Genomic DNA, 14,324 nt, shown 5'->3' on the forward strand with positions numbered 1-14,324 from the left:
TTGATGACTTGAGTTTACACAGAAAGAATAAAGATAAAATGTTGATTTTATAAAGTAATATCTATTATAAAGCAAAAAAATAAAAAATTATCTGTAACCTCCAATCATGGATAAAAATGGTTAACCTTTTCATGCGTTTCCATCTTGTGTTTTTTTTCCTATTCACATATAAATACTTGCACATGTATAATTTTGTTTTTAAAATCATGATACCAGACTGGACGCAGTCAGTGGCTTACACCTATATTCCCAGTACTTTGAGAGGCCGAGGCAGGCAGATCATTTGAGGTTGGGAGTTCAAGACCAGCCTGGCCAACATCGTGAAACCCCATCTCTACTAAAAATACAACAATTAGCCAGGCATGGTGGCTCACACCTGTAATCCCAGCTGCTTGGGAGGCTGAAGTAGAGAATTGCTTGAACCTGGGAGGAGGAGGTTGCAGTGAGACAAGACTGCACCACTGCACTCCAGCCTGGGTGACAAAGTGAGACTCTGTCTCAGAAAAAAATTTTTTTTTGGTCTAAATGTTAGTAAGTTTTTCTGTGCTTCTTACATAACATATTGTGAAAATCTTTCTCAAATTTGCTCTACTATATCTCAGTAGGTCATAAACCTCTTTGGCAGAGCCATCTATTTCATGTATTGGTAGATTTGTTTATTAATCTTTTGTTTTTGAGACGGAGTTTTGATTTTGTTGCCCAGGCTGGAGTGCAATGACACAATCTCGGCTCACTGCAACCTCCGCCTCCCGGTCGTGTGATTCCCCCGCCTCAGAATCCTGAGGAGCTGGGATTACAGGCATGTGTCACCACATCCAGCTAATTTTGTATTTTTAGTAGAGACTGGGGTTTCATCATGTTGGTAGGGCTGGTCTTGAACTCTTGACCTGGAAAATAAACTTCATGTGTCTTTTACTCTTTTATTGAGGGTTGAAGAGCAATACTTTACTAGTGTAGTTTATTTTACCTTTCAAATAGTTTTCAAATCTGGCCTTTCTTCTGGCTTTTTAACTGGCCTTCTATTTTCAATCCCCTTTTTATTCTGCCTTCCACATTTCTTCCAGCAAATTTTTCTTCTAGACCATGTTTTGAATATACTGCACCAAATACTGATGCCAAATCTTCATTGTACAATTTATATGTGTTCACCCATTGATCCTCTTAAGAAAAATTGAAGGTAGGGTATATCTTCATTTTACAAGTTAAAAAACAAACTGTGGTCCAAAGAAGAATTTTGTTTGTTTGTTTTTTGAGATAGAGTCTTTCTCTGTAGTCCAGGCTGGAGTGCAGTGGCGCAATCTGAGCTCACTGCAATCTCTGCCTCCCGGGTTCAAGTGAATCTTCTGCCTCAGCCTCCTGAGTAGCTGGGGTTACAGGTGTGTGCCACCACATCCAGCTAATTTTTTTGTAGTTTTAGTAGAAAGGGGGTTTTATCATGTTGGTTAGGCTGGTCTTGAAGTCCTGACCTTGTGATCTGCCTGCCTCAGCCTCCCAAAGTGCTGGGATTACAGGTGTGAACCACTATGCCCAGCTGGTCCAAAGAATTTAAGTAGCTTCCCGAAGTTTAGCAAAATGAGCTGGGACTTGTTTTCAGTTTGAAACTGTGCTTTTAAGCCTTAACATTTTATGTTATAGAGTGATCTTTATGAAAGACAGATCTGCTTATATCATTCTGCTCTTGCTTGGAGGCTAAATCCTATCTCCTTAGCAGGTCTCGGGGTTGCTTTACGTTCTTGGCCCTGTTACTTCTCCAGACTCATTTTCTACTCTTTTCCTGTACTTCCTACTTTGTGCTTCAGTAATACAAACTTTTTGGATTTCCTTAAAAACATTCTGTTTTCTTGTCTCTGAATCATTGTTCATGAAATTCCATGTCTTTTTTTTTTTTTTTTTTGGTGAGACAGTCTTACTCTGTTGCCCAGGCTGGAGTGCAGTGGCCTGATCTTGGCTGACTGCAACCTCTGCCTCATGGGTTCAGTGATTCTCTTGCCTCAGCCTTCCGAGTAGCTGGGACTACAGGTGCACACCACCATGCCCAGCTAATTTTTTTGTATTTTTGGTACAGATGGGGTTTCACCATGTTGGCCAGGCTAGTCTTGAACTCCTGACCTCAGGTGATCCACCCACCTCGGCCCCGCAAAGTGTTGGGATTATAGGCATGAGCCACCATGCCCAGCCTAAAATAGATTTTTCTATATTGATCTTTCATCTAGCTACCTTTATGAGCTCCCTTTATGTTTAATAGCTTGACTATAGATTTTCTATGTTGAAACAATGTAATCTTTTACTCTACAGTTTTCTTTCTTTGTTCAGTCCCTTTGCCCTTTTTTTTCCATCTTACTTATTGTAGACGCTCCAATTTAATGTTGAGAGAAATACTGACTGATAGTCCGCAGCCTTATCTTGTTCTGAAAAAGGGTATGCTCCTAGTCATACTGTGTGGAGCTTGTTTCTAGTAGACTCTCTTTATCCAGTGAAAGTTTTCCTCAAGTTTGCTAAGAGTTTGTTTGCTTTTGTAATCATGAATAGGTTCTGAAGTTTGTCACAGCCTTTTCTGCATTTTTTTTTTAATGACAGTCTCACTCTGTCACCCAGGATGGAGTGTAGTGGCGCCATCACAGCTCACTGCAGCCTCAAACTCCCAGGCTCAAGCTTTCCCGAGCAGCTGTGACTATAGGCATGCACCACCATCTTTTCTGCATTTTTTAGAGGTAGTTATGTAGATTATTTTCTTTAATCTGGTAGGTCTATTATTAGAAGATTTCAGGAGTCTAACTCTGTTGGCTCTTTCTTCTGCTTGATTAGTTCCTCGTGTGTTTGTACTTTGTGATCAAGGCTTTATCTGTGGGAATCTCACATGACCTGGGTTGAGATATGTACCTGAACTGTTTTGCATTTACTTCTAGGCAACTAGGATGTATCATTTGCCTAGGACCACTTTAACTTTGGTTAATTTCTTGGACAGCGTAGGTAAGTATGTATTTAAACCTCAAACTGGTTTGAGGGCTGACTGACGGTTACAGGCTCCCATTTTTCTCCATCTTCCAACCCAGGTTTTTATGTTGTCTTCTGTATTGGTTGGCAGATTTTTTTTCTAGCTCACTCTTTCATGAGAGTCTAACTCCTTAAGGTGCTGGCTTTAGGTAGAGGTCATAGTTTCTCCTTTTTAGCTTTTTTGAGCCCAAGGCATTATCTCTTATCTTTTATTTTTTTCCCCAAGATTGGAAACCTCTGCTCGGAGAACTGCTGCAGTGTCAGCTCTCAAGAGTATTAGTCTGTGTTTTCAGTTTGTTTTTCATTCTTGGTCCTTGGGGGTTTATATTACCTTTTCATAAGCATAGCTGTGAATCATTTAAAAAGGATGGTTATTACAATTTTATCCACATTTCTAGGTGTTTTGCAGTGGGATAATTTGCAGGGTCTTTTAACTGCCAAAGTGTCAAGTAGGAAGTTCTTGTCCAACTTGTTAGATATATCTTTTTCATTATGTTATCTTGTTGGTTTGTACCAGTTATTCAAGTACTTCCTCTCAGTACTTTTTTTTGTTAACTTATCAAATTTTTTGTTTTTGCAGATAATAATTTTCAGGTGTTTGCTGCAAAAAATGAGTAGGGAAGCTATAAAATGACATACTTAATCTTGGTTTGTGTTAATTCTGAAATTTGAAATCACATATTTCATAGTTATTGATCATGATAGTAGCAACACTAAAGGTGTTTGTAAAATGGCATGGGCCCTTTTCATCCTTTTATGTGAGTGGTGGTTTTCAGAATCTGTCCAAGCTCAAAATATGTAATTATTTTTTTAATTTTAACATTTTATTTATTGTAAAGAGTCAGGCTGGGCGCAGTGGCTCACGCCTATAATCCCAGCACTTTAGGAGGTTGAGGCGGGTGAATCACGAGGTCAAGAGATTGAGACCATCCTGGCCAACGAGGTGAAACCCCATCTCTACTAAAAATACAAAAATTAGCTGGGCATGGTGGTGCGCGCCTGTAGTCCCAGCTACTCGGGAGGCTGAGGCGGGAGAATTGCTTGAACCCAGAAGGCGGAGGTTGCGGTGAGCCGAGATCGTGCCCTTGCACTCCAGTCTGGGTAACAACAGCGAAAGTCTGTCTCAAAAAAAAAAAAAAAAAGAGTCAAGTCCAGTTGGTATTGTATTAATATGTAGTCAGAAATCTAAGTAGAGCCCTGTTTAGTACATCATATCCAAGCTAGCACAAAAAATAATTTAGTGCAGGAATAAGGCAGGAGAATCCCTTGAGTCTAGTAGGTTGAGGCTGCAGTGAGCTATCTGCTGCCACTGCACTTGAGCCTGGGTGACAGAGCAAGACCCTGTCGCGAAAACAAAAAAAAGAACAGGACTGTCTTAAAAATGAGGACATTTGGATGTGATGGTGCACTCCTCTCAAAATTGTTATGGTATCTCATGTTTTTTATCTTTAGTTAGTGGGAGAGATGATGAGATTCTAGAAATGGAAGTGGCTGTGGTGTGGGGGCATTTGTAGTTAATTACTTAGTATGGCTGAGTGGCAGCCTCCAGCCCTGGTTTATAGTGTTCTGCAGCTGTCACCATTGACTTAGTTGAGCCTTTTGTTCAGCTTCACTGTTATGTAACAGTGAGTTGCACTCCTCATTCTTGTATACTGTGGTGAGCAGGAGGGAGGATTAGCTCCTCATCCTGTCCTTTTTCTGTCATTCACTCCTCTTCCTTTTTTTGGATGGACATTTTTATTTTGGCTGCAGTGCTGGTGAAATGTCTACTGAGACTTGGTCACAAGAATGTTTAATAACTGCTTGTTGACTGAATGACCAGAAAATTTTACTTAATTAACCCTCCTGCGTAAATGCAGGCCTAGAGTCTCTGTGCTTGAGATTTGGCAGTTTTCTCTAGGTGTTCCACTTTTATTCTTTATTCTCAGTCAACTAGACTGCCTGAGACAGTAGTTGCCAGCTGCTATGGGTTGACACAGTGAGCGCTGGTAAGGCAGGGATTTGGGGTTTAATTCCAGGCTGCGGCCCCATGGTTAGAAACCATGCAGACCTATATGGTACTCTTAACTGCCCCAGGATGAATGAGTATCCTTGGGCAGCAGGGTACCAGGTTGAAGAGTGTAGGAGTGTTCAGGCAGAATGTTTCATGTAATTAGGGAAGAAAATGCATTGTAAATTTCCTGGTGGGGACTGTAGTGCTATCTTTCATTTTTGTATTAGGGATGTAATTTTATATTATGATTAGATTTAATTTGGTGTTTATTCAACTTGTCAACCTTAAATAATGCATTTCAGGGGATATGATTAAGTATGGAGTTAAATATTTGAGTGCGAAGCTTGAGGATGACCACCTGGAAACAGTCCAAACAAATGGGGTCAGCATTCCAAAGTGGAGGAGTTAAGGTTCCACTTACATAGGCAGAGACAAAGAAGTTCTAGCAGGTTTATAACATTTTCCGGTACTTCCTACTGGACCAGGGCATATCCACAGCCATTTGATTTGTTACAGATTGTTACATTTCAAGCAAGATTACTTTATTACTCCATAAGGAGGTGCAGGGATCTGAAAGGTGTTAGCTCTAGTGCCACTGGTCTTCCTAATTATTTATAGAAAACATCCAGAAGTTATAGCTGCATGCTATGTCACTCAGGCATCATAACCACATTCCTCTCAAGGCTCAGAATAATTTAAAGTTCTGACAGCTTTAAGTTTATTTATTTTTACAAAATGATGTAGACTTCTTTGATGCCAAAAATGATATTTTTGTTGATTCTCTCTATTTTTGAGTCAAATAGTCTTACTACTTTTTGTTCGTATCTGAGTTCTTTTCTTTGATGCATATAGTTGTACATCACAGTGCCTGGCACAGTGTCTTTTAAATTAATTATTTTTTTAATATGCTAAAGTTTTATTATTTCTTTTGTTGTATTTTCTTTCTTTCTTTCTTTTTTTTTTTTTTTTTGAGACAGAATCTCACTCTGTCACCTAGGCTGGAGTGCAGTGGTGTGATCTTGGCTCACTGCAACCTCCCCCTCCCAGGTTAAAGCAAGATTCTCTTGTCCAGCCTCCCGAGAAGCTGGGACTATAGGCATATGCTGCCACATCCAGCTAATTTTTGTATTTTTAGTAGAGATGGGGTTTCACCATGTTGGCCAGGATGGTCTCCATCTCTTGACCTCGTGATCCATCCGCCTTGGCCTTCCAAAGTGCTGGGATTACAGGCATGAGCCGCCACACCCATCTTACTGTATTTTCAAGACACAGTCTCGCTCTGTTGGCTGGAGTGCAGTGATGTGATCACAGTTCACTGAAGCTTTTGACCTCCTGGTCTCAAAATACTTCCACTTCACTTTCCTGAGTAGCTGGGTCTACAGACTTGTACCACCATGCCCAGATGATTTTTTAGTTTTTTTATAAAGACAGGATCTCACTATGTTGCCCAGGCTGTTCTCAAACTCCTGGCTTCAAGTGATCCTCCAAAGTGCTGGGATTATAGGCATGAGCCACTGTGTCCAGCCTTTTTAATTTTTTTTTTTTTGAGACGGAATCTTTCTCTGTTGCCCAGGCTGGAGTGCAGTAGCTTGGTCTCAACTCATTGCAACCTTTGCCTCCCAGGCTCAAATGATTCTCCTGCCTCTGCCTCCCGAATAGCTGGGAGTACAGGTGCCTGCCACTACGCCTGGGTAATTTTTGTATTTTTAGGGGAGATGGGGTTTCACCATGTTGGCCAGGCTGATCATGAACTCCTGACCTCATAATCTGCCCACCTCAGCCTCCCGAAGTGCTGGGATTACAGGCGTGAGCTACCACACCTGGCAAAATTTTATTTTTAAGAATCAATGTTTTGTCATTGGCATGGTGTCTTTATGCAGAAAATGCATAGGCTTTTGTTTATTTCTTTTTGAGACAGTTTTGCTCTTGTCACCCAGACTGGAGTGCAATGGCATGATCTTGGCCCACTATAATCTCCGCCTCTGAGGTTCAAGTGGATTTTCCTGCCTCAGCCTCCTGAGTAGCTGGGATTAGAGGCACCTGCCACCACTCCTGGCTACTTTCTGTAGTTTTTTTTTTGAGTTGGACTCTTGCTTTGTCGCCTAGGCTGGAGTGCAGTGGCACAATCTTGACTCACGATTGCTACAACCTCCACCTCCTGGGTTCAAGTAATTCTCCTGCCGGAGCCTCCTGAGTAGCTGGGATTACAGATGTGTGCCTTCATGCCCAGCTATTTTTTGTATTTTTAGAAGAGATAGCGTTTTACCATATTGCCCAGGCTGGTCTTGAACTTCTGATCCCTGGTGATACACCTACCTTGGCCTACCAAAGTGTTGGGATTACAGGTGTAAGCCGTCGTGCTTTGCCAGAAAATGTGTAGGCTTTGAACTAAATAGCCTTTCTGCCTTTCCCTTTGATCATCATTTTTTTTCCCTCCAAAATAAAGGCCAGCTGCTTTTCCATTAAAATATTTTCTCTGCGGGACGCAGTGGCTCACACCTGTAATCCCAGCACTTTGGGAGGCTGAGGCGGGCAGATTATAAGGTCAGGAGATTGAGACCAGCCTAGCCAACATGGCAAAACCCCATCTCTACTAAAAACACAAAAATTAGCCTGGTGTGATGGCAGGCACCTGTAATCCCAGCTACTCAGGAGGCTGAGGCACGAGAATTGCTGATCCTGGGAGGCAGAGGTTGCAGTGACCTGAGATTGCACCACTGCACTCCAACCTGGGTGACGAGTGAGACTCCATCTCAAGAAAACATTTTTTTTCTCAAGCTTTATCCCAGACTTTGTCCCTCGTTCCCTCTACTGTGACAATATTTCCTGACCATAAAGTTCATGTATGAATTATTTTGGTCTTTGTACTTCTTATGTGGTGTCTAATAAATTTGGCGTTGTCTCTGTGGAATAGCTGCTTTTTTTTAAAAGACAGAGTCTTACTCTGTTGTTCAGGCTGGAGTACAGTGGTGCAATCTGGGCTCACTGTAACCTCTGCCACCTGGGTTCAAGAGATTCTCCTGCCTCAGCCTCCCAAGTCACCGGACTGTAGGTGCACCACCACGCCAGGCTAATTTTTATATTTTTAGTACAGATGGGATTTCACTGTGTTGGCCAGGCTGGTCTCAAACTCCTGACCTCAGCTGATCTACACACCTGGGCCTCCCAAAGTGCTGGGATTACAGGCGTGAGCCACCACGCCCGGCCATGCAGGTCTTCTTATTTGCAAAATCTATAGTCTGTGTTTTGTCCAGAATCCATATGCTTTTCCCCAGAGAAATTATAGAAGTATTAGTTTAAAAGAAGCCTTTTTTGGAGGTTGCAATGAGCCGAGATTACACCACTGCACTCCAGCCTGGGTAAAAGAATGAAACTCCATCTCGAAAAAAAAAAAAAGCCTTTTTTCTACTTTGCTATTTTGGTTTTAGGTGAAGTGTACACTTTCTTTCTAATCTCTGCTAATATTCACATATCACTATTTTCTTCAGTATTTATGACCCAGCATTAGACTAGAGAGAGATTTACAGGGTGCTATACAAAAGTAACTGTGACTGGTTAGAAGTGGTATAAATCTGGCCAAGCATGGTAGCTCAGGCCTATAATCTGAGCACTTTGGGAGGCCGAGGCAGGTGGATCACTTGAGGTCAGTAGTTCGATACCATCCTGGCCATCGTGGTGAAACCCTGTCTTTACTATAAATATAAAACTAGCCAGGCGTTGTGGTGGACACCTGTAATCCTAGCTACTCAGGAGGCTGAGACAGGAAAATTGCCTGAACTTGGGAGAAGGAGCCTGCAGTGAGCTGAGCTTGCGCCATTGCACTCCAGCCTGGGTGGAGTGATTCTTCTGCCTCAGCCTCCCGAGTAACTGGGACTACAGGTGCACACCACCACACCTGGCTAATTTTTGTATTTTCAGTAGAGAAGGAGTTTCACCATATTGGCCAGGCTGGTCTTGATTGAACTCTGGACCTCATGATCCACCCGCCTTGGCCTCCCAAAGTGCTGGGATTACAAGCATGAACCACTGTGCCCAGCTGGAGTCTTAAAAAAAAAAAAGAAGGCTGGGTGCGGTAGTTTACCCGTGTAATCCCAGCTACTTGGGAGGCTGAGGCACATGAATTACTTGAACCTGGGAGGCGGAGGTTGCAGTAAGCTATGATTGCGCCACTGCACTTCAGCCTGGGCAACAGAACAAGACTCTGTCTCAAAAAACAACAACAACAAAAAGATGATACAAATCTTAAGCTCTGGTATTTCCATAATGTGTGTGTGTAGGAGCCTAAAATGGAAAAAGTGGGCACAGGTTAGAATAACTTTGGCTGTGAAGTAATAGTGAAATATGTAATCTAGATGGATGCATAAGTCTCTTTACAAGATTCTTCACAACTGGGCCACATCCACACACAGAAGGAGGTGAAGCTGGTGAGTCCAATGTCTGCCTCCTTGTGGGGTGCCATTTATTTATGTCATTGATCATGCCTAGAGCCTTCCAGAGAGAGGCCAAGTGAGACTTTTGCCTCAGAGATGGTTCCAGCTAGGCTCAGAGGAAGAAGGAAAGAGACCCACCCCTTTAGAAGGGATGCTTTTTAACCCTAAGTCATTGTGTTTTAAAGGAAAGGAACTTTGTTACTAACTAACTATAGAGAATAGTCAGTTAGGTTATATTTCAAATCTGTCCCTTTTGTTTTGAGATGGAGCCTTGCTCTGTTCCCCAGGCTGAAGTGCAATGGCATAATCTTGGTTCACTGCAACCTCCACCTCCTGGGTTCAAGTGATTCTCCTGCTTCATCCTCCAAGTAGCTGGGATTACAGGCGCGTACCACTACTGGATCTGGCTAATTTTTGTATTTTTTTTTTTTTTTTGAGATGGAGTTTCGCTCTTGTTACCCAGGCTGGAGTGCAATGGCGCGATCTCGGCTCACTGCAACCTCTGCCTCCTGGGTTCAGTTAATTCTCCTGCCTCAGCCTCCTGAATAGCTAGGATTACAGGCACGCGCCACCGTGCCCAGCTAATTTTTTGCGTTTTTAGCAGAGACGGGGTTTCACCATGTTGACCAGGATGGTCTCGATCTCTTGACCTCGTGATCCACCCACCTCAGCCTCCCAAAGTGCTGGGATTACAGGCATGAGCCACTGTGCCCGGCCCTAATTTTTGTATTTTTAGTAGAGATGAGGTTTCACCATGTTGGCCAGGCTGGCGTTGAATTCCTGACCTCAGGTGATCCACCCATCTGGGCCTCCCAAAATGCTGGCATTAGAGATGTGAGCTACCTCACCCGGCCCAAATCTATACTTTGAAATGAGATACTTTGGGACTTGTTAAGTGTTTAAATCTTTGGAGAACTAGGAACAGATATATTTATCTTCTTTCTTGTAATTGTCTTTTAGAAAGTTATTTATTTTTACCACTAAATACATTATTATAATATTCAAAGATACATTATTATGTATTTCCTAAGGACCTTCTGTTATGGAACCACAGACCAATTCTCAAAATCAGGAAATTTAATATTGATACAATACTATTTTCTGATTCATAGTCTATACTCAGTGGCATCAATTGTCCCCAGCTATTTTTTCCCCCCCACGGTCCTGTTTTTTCACCCACACTCCTCCCTGCTCCACACCCCCGGCCAGGATCTAACCCAGGATCCCACATTGCATTTAGTCTCTTCTAATCTGAAACAGTTTTTGGAGGATTATTTCACATATATGTTGAGGTATACACAGTTAGTCCCAGGATCCTTGTCTTCTAATTTTCACTCTGATCCTGACTTCCTTATGGCATTCTAGGGAAAGTTGCTGCTTCCTTGAGAGGAAAAGGATTATATTTGAATGTAACTCATTTGTGTAATTTCATTCCTTTGCATTTTAGTATAAGTTTGGTAGCCCCAGGGGGTATGTTGACCGAGGGAGAGGAGATAGACTGCTGATGGTTAGACTGTGCATGTATTTTGAACTGCTTAGACACTAATGATCTTCATTGGTTCTGCTAGTTTTGAAGCAGAATATTTCCCTGACCCCCTCATGGGTGGGAACTGGAGTGCATGGGGGCCAGGAGGGGTGAACTCCACTTACTCAGAGCTCTACTCATTGTGGGAGGGGGAGCACAAGTGAGTGGGTACAGGAGCTAGGGAAAGTGCATTTGGGTTCTGGCAAAGCAAACTCTTCATTGGCCTTGTGGCAGGATCTAGTGGGGAGGGTGCCTGTGAGCCCTGAAGCCCCAGAGGAAGTGTTACAGTGCCCTTTTAGGTTTGCAATCTGTGGATAGCTTAAGTGTTAAGAGCTCAATGGAGGGTCAGTGTGACAGCCTTTTATAGCAACCCTCGTTGCACCTGAGTTCTTGTTTGGCGTCCAGAAGGAATGAGATCACATGAACAAATTGAAGGTGGGGATTTTATTGCTGATGAAAATGGCTCTCAGCCAGAAGGGGAGCTGAAAAGCAGACCATCAGGACTGTAATCTTCCTTCCAGGGACTGGAACCGTTCCTTCCAGGGACGGCCAGACTCCTCTCCAAAGCTATACCATCAAACTGTCCCTCTAAAGTCAAGCCACTTTTCTCTGACATCCAGCCGTAGTCTCTGATACACACCTGCTTCCCCTCTCTGCTGGCTGAGCCTGGCGTTTTTATGTGGGGCAGGATGGGCCATGGGTGGTTTTGGAAAAGGCAACATTTGAGTGGGAAAAGGAAGTAAGTTCTCACTTTGGGCCATGGTTCCAGGCTAGATTTCCAACACCAACAACCACATCTCCAAACAGCACATGGTGTTTCCAACACTGACAACCAATTTTCCGATTCTCTGGACACCAACTAGATGTTCAACAGTGTTCAATTCTGACACTGCCAGGAGTTGGCGCAGACACCACAGGATAAGGGCTCGGTCTTACGATAACACCCTCACTTTAAACACCAGTCTTAAGCCTTGGCCCACCAGCTGTGAATAGGGCATTCCCAAGACCCCGCCTCAGGTTTAATAATTTGCCTGAATGGCCCATTGAACTTAGGAACACACTTTACTTAGGTTTACCTGTTTCTTATAAAGGAAACAATTCAGGAACAGTGAAGTGGAAGAGATGCAAAGGACAAGATATGGAGGGAGTGGAGCGCAGAGTTTCTGTGCCCTTTTCTGGTGTCACCCTCCTAGCACTTGGATGTATTCTCCAACCTGGGAGTGCTCTGAATCTCATTGTTAAAGAATTTTTATAGAGCCCAGTTTCTAGCCCCCACCATCCTACTTCCTAGAGTTCAGTGGGTGGGGCTGAAAGTTCCACCCTCTAGTCCCTGGTCATTCTAGGGACCAGGTCTTTCTAGGTCTTTACAGTCCCACTCTGAGGCTATCTAGAGGCCCCACCCTAAGTTTCTTTATTAGCATAAACGCGTGTGATCAAAATGGGCTGATTGTGAATAATAAAAGACACTCCTATCACTTAGGAAATTCCAAAGGTTTTAGGAGTTCTGTGCTAGGAACCTGGGACGGAGACCAAATGTTTTGTATTATACCCCAAGCACCACAAAGGGCCTGCTGCTGACTAACATTACCATTCATTGTAGAACTGTGAGAAGCAGAGCCAAAAGAGTTTACTTGTCTTGAAGCTAAGTGCAAGTCACTGGCAAAGTCAGAGTGGAAAAGCATTAATAACCATACAAATGCAATATAGTATGTTATTTTCTGTAGAATATTTGAAAATACAAAAGTATATATCACAATGTAGATTTCATTAAAACTTTTATTTGTAGTAGATACCAAATAAGGAAAAACTGTAGTCTAGAAACAACCTATATACCATGTAAATGTAGCTATTTTAAAAGAATTGGTAATTGAAAATCTAAGTGACCAGTGTCAGCTCAGAAAAATTGGTGGTGATTATTATTGAGACAGGGTCTCACTCTTGTCACCCAGGCTGGAGTACAGTGGCGCAATCTGGGCTCACTGCAGCCTGTGTCTTCTGGGTTTAAGCAATTCTTCTGCCTCAGCTTCCCAAGTAGCTGGGACTGCAGGCACGCACCACCACACCGGGCTAATTTTTGTTTTTTTAGTACAGACAGGTTGGCCAGGTAGGTCTTGAACTCCTGGCCTCAAGTAATCCACCGACCTTGGCCTCCCAAAGTGCTGGGATTATAGGCATCAGGCAACGTGCCCAGCCCAGTGGTTATTTGGATTGTAAAAGGATTCATATAGGATTCCTGCCACAGTTTCTTTAAAAGGACTTTGTTGAAATGCTACTTCCACAGAGCTTTTCGGGATCATGTCTGGTGAGTAGTTTGACTAGATATAGTCTTTGTCACAGTTCATACTGAATGTTTGTGCGGTGATAAAGGGCAAAATCTCCTCTGTGCACAGCTTGTATTGGTCTGGGCATAAAAGCACCCAGACTGAGATCTGTGGCTCTGTGATAGAGCTCTCAGGAGAGGGAGGATCCTCAGAGGACTTGTACTTTGAGACTGGTAAGGGAGAATGGAGGCAGTAGTGACTGAGGAGTTGGAAGGATGAGACACTGAGCATGACTTGGCTTTTCTTCAAGCCTCTCAGTCTCACTCTCTAGCAGATAAACCTGATCTGCTTTTATTTTTATTTTTTTTTATTGCATTTTAGGTTTTGGGGTACATGTGAAGAACATGTAAGATAGTTGCATAGGTACACACATGGCAGTGTGATTTGCTGCCTTCCTCCCCTTCACCTATATCTGGCATTTCTCCCCATGCTATCTCTCCCCAACTCCCCACCCCCTGCTGTCCCTCCCCTATTCCCCCCAGTAGACCCCAGTGTGTAGTGCTCCCCTCCCTGTGTCCATGTGTTTTCATTGTTCAACACCCACCTATGAGTGAGAACATGTGGTATTTCATTTTCTGTTCTTGTGTCAGTTTGCTGAGAATGATGGTTTCCAGGTTCATCCATGTCCCTACAGAGGACACGAACTCATTGTTTTTGATGGTTGCATAATATTCCATGGTGTATATGTGCCACATTTTCCCTGTCCAGTCTATTATCGATGGGCATTTGGGTTGGTTCCAGGTCTTTGCTATTGTAAACAGTGCTGCAATGAACATTCGTGTCCTTATAGTAGAACGATTTACAATCCTTTGGATATATACCCAGTAATGGGATTGCTGGGTCAAATGGAATTTCTATTTCTAGGTCCTTGAGGATGCGCCACACTGTCTTCCACAATGGTTGAACTAATTTACACTTCCACCAGCAGTGTAAAAGTGTTCCTATTTCTCCACATCCTCTCCAGCATCTGTTGTCTCCAGATTTTTTAATGATCGCCATTCTAACTGGCATGAGATGGCATCTCAATGTAGTTTTGATTTGCATTTCTCTTTTCTTCTTTT

At 42.9% G+C, this 14,324-nt stretch overlaps 1 protein-coding gene across 3 annotated transcripts in view; it reads left to right on the forward strand.

Moving 5' to 3' along the window:
• RAD54L2 (RAD54 like 2) overlaps positions 1–14,324 on the forward strand; it is a 117,795-nt gene that overhangs the window by 22,205 nt on the left and 81,266 nt on the right. The window lies entirely within an intron of this gene.

Source organism: Callithrix jacchus, chromosome 15 (assembly GCF_049354715.1).
Source record: "Callithrix jacchus isolate 240 chromosome 15, calJac240_pri, whole genome shotgun sequence".
Taxonomy (NCBI): domain Eukaryota; kingdom Metazoa; phylum Chordata; class Mammalia; order Primates; family Cebidae; genus Callithrix; species Callithrix jacchus.